The sequence below is a fragment of the Danio rerio genome, chromosome 4 (assembly GCF_049306965.1).
Source record: "Danio rerio strain Tuebingen ecotype United States chromosome 4, GRCz12tu, whole genome shotgun sequence".
Lineage (NCBI taxonomy): Eukaryota > Metazoa > Chordata > Actinopteri > Cypriniformes > Danionidae > Danio > Danio rerio.
This window is the reverse complement of record NC_133179.1, coordinates 17,549,113-17,561,164: the sequence shown is the minus strand read 5'-3', so window position 1 is coordinate 17,561,164 and position 12,052 is coordinate 17,549,113. Positions and strand designations below refer to the sequence as shown.

Below are 12,052 nucleotides of genomic sequence, written 5' to 3'. Positions count from 1 at the left end.
ACAAAAAAAAAAAGAAATGCAAATTTCAATGAAAAGTAAGTTTTCAATTACTCTTTTTTTTTTTTTTTTTTTTTTTTTAATTCAGAATCTATTAGCAGAACCTAAGTGATTTCTTTCAATTACTTTCCCTACCGAGTAACAAGACCCCGCTCTGTTAAGCCTTGATTTATACTTCCACATCTGATCTCTGGACAAGTAGGATGACTACATTGCACTACATTAACAATAATTGGAAGCTGCAGCAGAGTTGCCTTAAGACGGCATATTTTCCATAACATTAAAATGATTATTTACATTAAAATATTCGTTTACGGAAGATGCAAGAAATGCAGAAAAAAGTGGCAGTTGGTTTTAGGCAATTTGTGTTTAAATTTTAGTTGATCAATGATGATGTTCAATAAATAGTCATTGATAGTCGATAGTGTGTGCTTCCTTCAATTGTTTTAAAATCAAGTAATGCACACTTCATTCAAAAATCTCTGACTTGTAATATTTGAGCATATTTACTATACAAAACCTGTCAGTGAACAATGAGAGCTACCAAAATAACTAAAGTGACAGTTCATTAATTGTAATCGAGTTAAAATGTTCAATTAATCAAGATTTTGGGCCAAATTGCCCAGCCCTAGGCCAAGATGCAAAAAGGTTTTACATATTTAGTTGAAAGCTGTTTAGTGTAAATGCTCAAACAGCCATATTTAATTATAGATGGCCACAAATACAAATGATGACTTATATTAAATATTATATATACAGTATATACAAACATGTAGTTTTGCTATTTACTTTTATGCTACGAATACTCTAATGTTGCCTTTGTTTTATTTTGTGTTGCTTTATTATTTTGAGGCAATGTATTTCAAACTTGCACCAAAATGGCAAGTAAACACACAGCTTCATGTCAGATGATCACTTCATGTCTGTGCGGAAATTTCCTTAATAAAACACATTAAGTCACAATATAGAAACCAAACTTCACGCAACTTGTAAAATGTCGACGCCAGAGTTACTAAAAAGTTACTTTAGGCTGTTGATTCTGTATCTGTTGATGAATCATCATTCGCAAAAGTATGATCAAAGTCAAATTTCGCTACTTTTAAAAGTTTTGGATGCAGCGTCTAACATTTTGTACCACCAATTTGACTGTGTTTGTGCTTCATCCAGAGAACAGCTTGTCTAAGCGGTATGTGAGGAGACCGCTTGCACCCGCTGGCCTCCATTTGTAATTTATCAAATTGATTTTTGAAGCATTTTTCTCCAGCCATTAACACCCGAATCCACACATGCTAATATTATGCTAATAGTATGTTAATTGAGAGGGGAACTGCTAAGCAGGCCTGCTGTCAGGAGCTCTTGTGAAAACTGGGTGGGGTCACTCGCAAGCTGCAAAACGAGCCGCAACACAAATAAACAAATCTCTAAAAGCTTACGGGAGCAGCGCTGCATGTTAACGCACAAAGGAGGGGGGCAGTCGGCCACTCATCAAAATAAACAAATGTGCGATTAAAAGCGAGCCTGCAGTCCTGGATATCGCTCTTGTCCATGTCACCGGATGAGAGTTGACTCACACAAAACACATTTTTGTCAAAACGTAGGGCAGTTGAATACAAAATGTTATATATTTTATTTATATTTCATATATTATTTGCCATAGGGTTGTATTATGTTGGTTTACAAGGCGTATCTGGTATTGTCCCCAAAACTGTATGAGAAAAAAAAACAAGCTGTTTTTTGCCTTTCTTTAAATGCAAATGAGCTACTGTTCTCCGCCCCCTTGCTAAAAGAGAATCTCAAACAGTAGATTGTGTCTTGGGTACTCTGGTAGCAACAACCAAAATATCTGAATTAGGCCTGTCACAATAATCAATATATAAACTTAGCGCACAAAACATGGACATGACCTGTCATTTTTGGTGATGCAATATATATCACCAACACATAAAAAACAATTCTAGCAACATTTAGCTGATTGCACAACCTCTAATGGAGGTGTCAGTATTAGTATGGTTAAAAAAACACTATAGTATTAACTTCAAATTACTATAGTATATTTTCTAGTGGGTGCCTGACAGCTGAAAGTAGATCTGGCAGATATCTTAGCCTCTGTTACTTTTTACCTTGCACTTTTTTGTTAACATTTATTATTATTTATTTGTTTAGGATTTGGGTTTTCACATTCTGATTCCAATGCCTAATTATTAAATTGTTAAAATGACTATTATTAAAATGAAATATTCTTAAGAAATAAAATATGTTGTCAGTGCTTCCCACAGGTTTGAAATATACTTGTGGTGGTAACCCGATTGAAACACACTATTTACCCACGTCACATAAATAGTTAACGATAACTATCTAACAATCGTTTTATTTATTATGACACAGTTTCAATGGGTTAAAATAAAAAAGGAAATCCGCTATTTCTCTTACATTTTTTTGCGATTCAAGAGCCAAAACCACACACTGACAGGGTAAACTCTGCTTCTCTCTCTTTTAAGTTCAAAGCACACTTGAATACCAAAGCATTTTAGATATGTATAAAATAGCCAAATTAATATCAAATTAATAAAAAAAATAATAAATGACAAAAAAGAAAAAACAGACAATAACTCTAAAAACTATCATAAATAAAAGATTAAAATGTAAAAAGGCAAATGCACAGATTAACCATTACTGATGGTGTACATATATTCTGCAGCCAGTTTAGACTTTAAGTTTATAGTAAAGTTTTTCTCTGTCAAGTCGTTTAGATTAATAAAATGAATTATTTAATGTTTTTCTTGCTCTCGCGGTTGTGTGCTCACAGTCAGCTGCGAAGCCAAACGAAAGAAGGTGTAAATAAGAAGGTAATGCAAAAATGTGTACGAGCTTTAGAAAGCGAAAGCAAAAGTTGAATCCCGGACATTTTACAACATTTAGAAACCCGGGCTGAACTAATTTTCCTGATTGCTTCAAAAAGGTCATGTAAAAAGGTGCGCCACTGTGGGTATTCGGAGCAAATTAAACTGTCTGTTGTAGCGTTGACAAATCGAGAGAAAACGAGAAGATTTTCTACTAATTCGCTCGCGCATGTTTGGATATATTGGGCGGATACAAAAAAATGTAAAGGATGTTAATAATAGTAAAAAAAAATTGTGTCACTAAATATACTTGGGTGGCCGTTAATATACCTGGGTGGCCCACACATATAAAGTCTATGTGTGGAAAGCTCTGGATGTATTCTTTGGAAGAGTGTACTTACACTACTGTATGATGCTATTATATTGTCATTCTGGCATTATAGAATGAGTGGCATAAAATGGTCTCAAAATGACAATAATATTGTTTAATGCAATATATTTTGGTGCAAAATATTATAAAACTAAAAAAGGTATCTTGACAGGCCTAATCTGAATACATTTTAAAAGCTTGTCAGTAAAGCCTCCTGATATGCAGTTTTCTAAAGGATGAGACAAGGGTGACCAGACATCCCGTTAATCTTTATTTTTATTTTATTTTTTTAGGACAGTGACATATTTCAGCTCTGGACTTGTAATGAAAAAGGTCATGTTTTGCCCCACAATGTTTTCCTTAAATTTCTTTATTGTTGGGCATTAGCAGTATTTTTTCTGTCAAAAACAGCCTAAATAATGGTAGATGTTTTGACAAACCACAATTCCTATACAATCACAAGAAAGTGAAAGAGATCAAGTCAGACACAAAACTGATTTACCAGTTATTTCAAGATGACATACTAATATTATGACACAATTATATAAACAGAACAACTTACTGAAATATACCGTCCCTCTGTGTTCACTGGAAAATGTCAATAAAACAGCTTGTAAATAATAGCAACAAGCCATGCAGAATCAAAAACTGGTTCACTAGCAAGAATTTTATTTTAGAAAGGAGAATTTTGCTAATTATATTTTTACAGAAATAACAGATGTTTTATTTATTGAACAGGGTTTACAAGATTCAGTCTTGAAAAGAAGATTTTATTATAGCTACCATTTAAATATTTGTCAAATGTTTATATTTGAGTGTGAATTCATTATCAACAAAATATTTATTGTGTGGTGGGTTGGGGGTTCGCCCATTTTTGAGCTGTCCCTCTCACAATAAATACAAAACACAAACACACAGAAAAAGCGAAAGAGTGTGACATTTGTGTGACAAGGGTATGTCAAAACCACAAAGCACAAACACACACACAGGCAAGTCTATATAACGATATGCTTGAAACTCACCAGACATCGCCAACTTGTGCATGACTTAGATGAGAATTATTTAAATTAGGGATATTTTGACATACGCAAAAAAGATTTCTTCCAAAAATCAGGGCTTTTGTTAAGGCAATTGAAAATGTTTAGAAATGACTAGCAATGAGTATTTTTAATAATAATATCTGGCTGTCTGTGTATTATTTTTGTTTGTTACCCAGCTATTTTCCAAATTTGTAAATAATTTAGATTCAAAACATTGGCTTGAGTGAAATTCTTTTCAGCTCACTGAACATGGCACATGCACCATTACAATAGTTATATTTTCATTTTAAAGATGATCAGTCTACAATGTCAAGTTTGCAGTGCCATAAATGAAATATAGCTATTTCTTACTTAAGTGCTGCAGGTCAAGTTGTGATGTTAAGTTATTAGGTTTTGCTGATATTTGCTCAATCAATGTATTTATTTAACCTATGCCTATTTCACAAAAGAAAAAAAACTTATCAATGAAAGCTTTCTTGCTCTTAAAAGTATGATAAAAGTAAGATATTAAGTTGTGCGCAGTTATCCATTCCAAATATTAACTGATTTCCACGGTAATCACAGATTTATCAATTTAATAATATATTATTATGTTTAATAATATATAGGCTAAGTGTTAGAAAACTTTTTCAGGCATACTGCTGTCTTATTAACTCACAATCAACAAAATGTACAAACAATACACAAAGTTAAATATTTAAACTACATAATGACTACAAAAAATTACAATTACCTTTACAAGAGAGCAATATAATACGCTTGGTGCCAGTCACACTGCCTTTATTAAAAATTTGGTTTTGTTGATGTGTGAATTATTTAGGTGAAACATATTTCATGTTTGCACTCAAAACATCACTTTTGCTGCTTGTTAAAAAACTACTTATTTAAAATGAGTTGAAACAACACAATTTTTAGTTTTTTTTTGAAGGATCACTTGTTTTATGTTGAATCCACTAAGTTAACTGAATCGATGTGTCGAGATAACATAAAGGCACTGTGTGGAACAGAGTACTTTTATTCTGTAGGATTTAATGGAGTATAGTATTTGTATTGGTCAGTAAATCAAATTGAATAATCTAGCTATATATCACCAGTATATATCAGTTATTGATCGGTTAATGAACACCACAAAAAAAGAAAACCCCAATTTTTTTTTTTTAGTGGGGTGCCCTTTATGCCTGCTATGCTAATATAATAGTATTTACTTCAAATATTTATAAGATTTTTTTTTGTTTGTCTATAGGCTCACTTGAGGTATTTTATCTGTGCTGATTAACTGTTACACTTCTTTAAATAATTTGATAATAAAATGATGCTTTACCTCTCTGTCTCCAAGAACATATAGATCATTTAGAGGTAATGCTTCTGATTTTCATAATTTAGGCAAAATAGTAAAATATCTAAATTGGACACCTGATATTTGCTCTGAAAGAAATGTGCAATAATAACTAGAATGATTGGACAAATAAACACATTATATTTGATAAATATATTTTAGCATGATTCTATTAATGAAGAGATTTTAATACTTGCTTATTTTCCAACATAGGCTCATTCTAAAAACAAAGCCCTATATACATTTCTGGACATTGCAAATTAAGTAGCAACAGCTACGTATGGCTGAATTACGTCTTTTAAACAAACACTCCGGGGTGGTATGACGCCGTTTCTTTTTGCGCTTACCAGCTGACCGCTTACCTCCATATGGACAGCTTTCCCATTGTTACCAGTTTGACCAGTAGCTCGCCATGAAAGTCGGCAAACTTGATGCAGAGAGGAGTTGACCATCACATCAGGGTTCTGAGACAAAAGCAGAAGTGATAAATAACGGCAGTGAGAATGTAGTAAAATCTGAAAACATTAAAAAAAAATCTGACTGCCACGAGGGCATTTCTTTTTCTGGATTGCTTTTTAAAATACTGTCAGATTAGGGAAAGCAGTGGGTCGGGGGATCGGTGGTTTTTTAAACACTTTTGGTTGGGTTTAGGGAAGGGGGAGGGTGGGAGATTGGTCGTTTAGTCAGTCAGTCAATCAGTCAGTCAACAGCAGCCTCTGGTGGATTTACGTGAGGACAGCAGGTGCAAATGGCACTCATGAGAGAAGTTTGAGATTTCAAAATGCGTACACAGCGGCCTCTGGTGTTTTTTTTGCGAAAACAAAAACTGCAGAAAAATGTACCTACTCGGACGTATTTGCCGCTGTCCAAAAATGTACATAGCGCCTAGGTTGTTATTTTCACATACAGTTCTTTATAGAATTTATAGAGTAAGATTTAAACAACTTGATGTATTTTTTGCTTCTCTTTTATTTCCTTTATATAAATTGCAGACATCAATGGTTTTAGAGGTCAAAAACTGAAAATTAAGATATGCAAATAAGTGTATATTTTCACTGCAAACAATACAAATACTGCAATAAATACTGCTGAGTTTTTTTTTTAAAGACTGCATGAAATCTGCCTTCTCACAATAAAGTCTGGTAAAGAAAAATAGAATAAAAAACTGTGTTAAAGTTCAAAAAAAGTTTTTAAAAAGTGTTAAGTTCAAACCAGGCAAATATTTTATGGATATGGTACAGCCCGTCACTTATTACGCAGCTAATTAATAGATAAATACTTTTGGTTATAAGTGATATGACCTGTTTACTGTCTAATAATCCATTAGGGTGTACAAAAAATCATCAATATTAACATTTTGTTTATTTTGTTTGTTGATATGTAAGTACTGTTAAAATCAAAGTCATCCAATTAAATGTTTTATTTACTCAGTCACAAACATGCAAAATATCTCCATTTGTAAAGAACTAGACAGAGAATGCCACAACTTACCAATAACAGTGATATTTTTAAAAGGTGGCTTGTATTAACTAATACTTCCCACAACTCGTTAGTTTTTGAAGGTGAATTCAGTATATTAGATATTTTTCAAGACACTTCTATACAGCTTAAAGTGACATTTAAAGGCCTAACTAGGTTAATTAAGTTAACAAGGCAGGTTAGGGGAATTAGGCAGGTCATTGTATTACTGTGGTTTGTTCTGTAGTTTATTGAGGAAAAAAATATAGCTTAAAGGAGCTACTAATTTTGTCCCTAAAATGGTTCATAAAAAAATCAAAACTGCTTTTATTCTAGCCGAAATAAAACAAATAAGACTTTCTCAAGAAGAAAAAATATTATCAGACATACTGTGAAAATCATTTGGAAAATATTTAAAAAAGAAGAAATATAAATATATATTTCACCTGCAACAACACTCTACATCTTTGTAGAATAAATTAAACAACCTAAGAAATGTGTAGTGTGCAAAAGAGATGTGGACTATGACAAGATGATTGATTTACGGAAAGGTTAAGCATCACTATACTAGTTATTTGTAATCTGATATTAAAGTCTTAAAACTTGCCTGCTCAATATACATTTCCATCAAAAAAAAGAGAAGACACTTACAGTTGAAGTCAGAATTATTATACACAGAGGGGCGATTAATTCAGGGGCTAATAATTCTGACTTCAACTGTTTATTAATAGACAGGTTGCAATGACGGTTTTATATACCCCAAGTTCTCAGTTTAGTTATCCATATGCTTTCTCTGCTGTATTGGACAAAAGACGGACAGATGGCATGATAAACAAATTACCAATAAACTAGTTATTATAATTTTAGTAATACATAGTTACTTACATAGTTTGTACTTTGCATAGCTTCTCTCCAACAAGACAAGCACACAATGCAGTCTAATGTGGTTATGATTCCTGTAGAAATATATTAGGATTCATTAACATTACTTTCACTGTTCGGACAGCATAATTTTTTTATAAATATAGGAAGCAATTTCACATGAGCACGTGCTGTTTCGAGCAACGGTGTGATCATGCCGCTGCCACGTGGGGCGTTATGGAAATATTGGTAGTCCATACTCCACTTCTCATTTGATGTTGCTTTTAAAGTGCAAGATGACAATAATTAATATGTGACATTTACAACAGAATGCCACTTTACCGTTGAGAAATTGGGTACAAACAGCTGAATCAACCGTTCCGCGCCACCGAACAATTTGCCGTTCCTGACTGAATCAGTGCTTGAATGAATCATTTGAGGAGAAGTGACTCGATCACAAAGTGTCGCGATCAAACGATCAAATCTCGCGTGCTTTTAAAAGAGTGATTTAAAAGTTGCCTATTAATTTTAAATAGCCCTAACAATTGTGTTTTTTTCTAAAGTGGACAATAATGAATGTTAAAGAAAGCATTCATGATTCAATATCAGTATAGTGGACTACAGTCCCACATGAGAAAAAAACATTCTTGTGATATTACAGTATTTATTACACATTTATTCACCATCTAGTTCATACTGTGGTATGCATTCATTGACAGTGTTGAATATATCATAATATACAATATATCTCACTTGACTATAGAAGCCTGTTAATTTTAAATAGCCCTAACAATTGTATTTTTTCATGTGGGGTTGAACCAAAAGATAAAGTTCCATGAAGTGTCACTGCAATATTTAGAAAATTCCAGCACTAGTGCAAGCTAAGCATTATCTAGTGATTAAAATGTATGTCAATGTTTACATCTTTAAGAAAATGACCAATCATTTTGCTATATTGCTTTGCTTGGATTATACAGGGCTCATAGAGGCTGCATTAAAACTGCAGTCTAGTCCTTCAACCAGTTTGCCTGGTGATAAACAACCATATGGAGGACATTTTCAGGATATCTGAACTAATTCTTTAATTATCTTACCTTCAGGCCAAACTGTGGTCCTTGCCATTCATAAAATGCTAGTTAATGGCAACTTACCCTTTGAAAAACAACTAAATTAATACTCATAACTCATAGGGCCAGACGGAATCTGTGGACATTTTTTGCTATTTCTGCGCAGAATTGTGTTAAAAATCTGCGGATTTACGTATGTGGAATGATGTTACGAGTATCATGACTAAAACCTTAATATATGAAAAAAAAAAATACTTTTTTAACTTTTATTTTATGTTTATAATGCAAATTCAATAAGATCCATTTTATTTGGTAAACAAAGCAAGTCTCTCAATTAAAATATCTACTAAAAGACTTGTAAAATTTGTAAATTACTTTACAAACTATATTGTAAATAAATCAAATGAATATTTCATATTAGTCAGTAATATAACTGAAATAAATTTAAAAACTAAATAAATATAAATTTATACAAGTAAATAAACAGAAACAATGATGGGCTGCAGAATTCTGCGCGCGCAGATTCCGTGTGGGCCTACTCATAACTTCAGATGATACACTGAGATATTACAAACTGAAAAAGTCAGTATAAGAAACAACATTTACTAATTATTATTAACATTATTATAATCTGCAAAGTGATTTTTTTTAGTCAGAATATAGCTCATTTTGAAAGACCATCAGTCAAGAAATTCTCTATAAATTATTACAGCATCTATACAAACCGTGACCCCTTGATGCAGTCTGTCCTGTACCTCCATACGCCCCTTGTCTCCAAAAGCCCACTGCTGACCTCTTCAGGATGTGGAATTGTTGCTGTAAACCAAATAAAGACACCTCCTTCCCCCTCTCAGACTTGTTTTCGCCCTTTCACTGACAGTGCACTGGAGCGCATCTTTAATTTGCCCTGGTCGCCATTCGCTCTGTGCTCGAAGACTTTTGAGTTTGTGTGTGTGTGTGTGTGTGTGTGTGTGTGTGTGTCTTTTTTTTTCTGGCAAATATTTGTTTTTGATTTGCCAGAATGAGAGAGGCCCCACTGGCATGTTCTGGGGCAGCGTTGCTCATGCCCTCGGTGCAGTGACCGCTATAGCCAGCTGTTGACTTTGTCGCTGAAATTTGTTTAATATTCACTTTTCTTCATACACTATGCCCTCATTCAAAAGTAAAGGGTTAGAGCCTCTGAGCCTCATTATTGCATGAATTCATCCTGATTCATGTGCTTCATAGCAACACTATTAATTATGTCACATTTTCTTAAAATGGATCTGGTGCTCCTTTAAATAAGAAGCTTTTCCTGCACTTTCCTTTTTCTGATGCTGTTGACCGCCCAAAAATGATGATCCCTGTATCAAGTGACCCCCTTTTGTAAACGCAGGCAGTTATGGTTATTTTTATATTTTTTATATTATTTTTTGTGTGAGAAAATGCAAAAATATGGCTATTGGCTGTATACAGTGCTTGGCATAAATGAGTATACACTACCCGACAAAAGTCTTGTCGCCTATAGGTTTTAGGAACAACTATTAATAACTTGACTTCTACTTGATCGTTTGGTATCAGAAGGGGTTTAGATGAAAGGCAAAGGCCTCTAGATTATGCTTATTTTATCAAAATAAAATATGTTCATGCCTTGATTTTAATTATTTAATTAGGACAGTAAGGTCTGACTTTGCTTGGACACAAGTCTTAACTTATTAATAAAGTCATCTGGAATGGCAAAGGAAGTGTTCTTGCAGGACTCCCAGAGTTTATCAAGATTTTTTGGATTCATCTTCAATGCTTCCTCCTTCATCTTACCCCAGATGTGCTCAATAATGTTCATGCTGGTGACTGGGCTGGCCAATCCTTTGTTTTCAGGATTTCAGCGCTATCCTGCTGAATAATTTGCCCTCTACTGTGGTTTATAATGTAATGTGCCTCACAAATGTCTTGATACTTCAGACTGTTGATGTTGCCATGCACTCTGCAGATCTCCCATATGCCCCCATACTGAATGTAACCCCTAACCATGATTTTTCCTTCTCTAAACTTGACAGATTTCTGTGAGAATCTTGGCTCCTTGCTGGTTTCAACAGGTCTTCTGCAGTTTTTGTGATGATTGGGATGCAGTTCAACAGATTCATCAGAATAATCTACCTTCTTTGACTTTCCCAAATGATCAACTAGAAGTCAAGTTATTATTTGTTGCTCGTACAACTGGGATCGACAACAAGACTTTTGTCAGGTAGTGTACACCCCTCACAGATCTCTCTTTTGGGATGGTTTAAAATAATATCTATTACACAAATGTGCATGTGCAGTAGATTAGTCAGTACCAAAGCCAAAACTGGAACTAATCTAAAAAAAGACTCAGTCCAAAAACTAGTATGCCCATATTATTATCAATTTATTATATTTATAAAATCTAATTTTAGCAAACAGGAAAAAATCAAGAGAAACAATATGAAATTTAGTTGCAACTTCTTGTTTAATGTATTATAGTTTTATTCCAAAGTGCATGACCAAAGTCTTATTTTTTAATGATATGAAGACTCTAGATGCAAAAACCTCTAAATGCCATCTGAACTTTTCTTTTAAAATAAACATTTTATCAGGCTCCTGTGCAGTAATTTCACTTTTATGGCAAAGGATAAGTAATGTTCATGGTCTTTAAAGTGATAACAAAACATAAACAAAGGAAGCTGAGAAAAAAACAGCTATTGTAGTAACAGAATGTTTTCTAATTTTTCTACAGAACCTAATTAAAAAAAAACTTCTCTAAAACATTTTAAACATTGCTGTAAATTGCTGCTGGCCTCTCATTTCACACCAATATTCTCATATAATATTTCTAATGACTCAGATAACTAGGCGATTTGTCTGTTGATTAACAATCCCTCTTAAAAATAAAGATTCCACATATTTGTTTGTCAATTTATTATTATTATTTTTTGTTGATGCCATAAAACAGAGATAATATTATGTGATCCTGGAGGGCAACTTTCCCAAAGAGTTTTGTTCAGAATACACCTGAGTAAGCTGATGATTGTCTTCAAGCTCACTAGAAAGCTCATTAGATCACTAGAGATTAGGGTTGGAGCTAA

The 12,052-nt window shown here is 33.4% G+C and overlaps 1 long non-coding RNA gene across 1 annotated transcript; it reads right to left on the bottom strand.

Annotated features, from left to right (window-relative positions):
- Positions 1-3,498: 3,498 nt before the first annotated feature.
- LOC141381616 (uncharacterized) lies at positions 3,499-8,393 on the bottom strand. Its single transcript, XR_012402057.1, has 3 exons — positions 8,245-8,393; positions 7,927-7,997; positions 3,499-6,047 (listed from the first exon to the last, which is right to left on the bottom strand). It is a non-coding gene; the product is annotated as an uncharacterized lncRNA (long non-coding RNA).
- Positions 8,394-12,052: the final 3,659 nt, after the last annotated feature.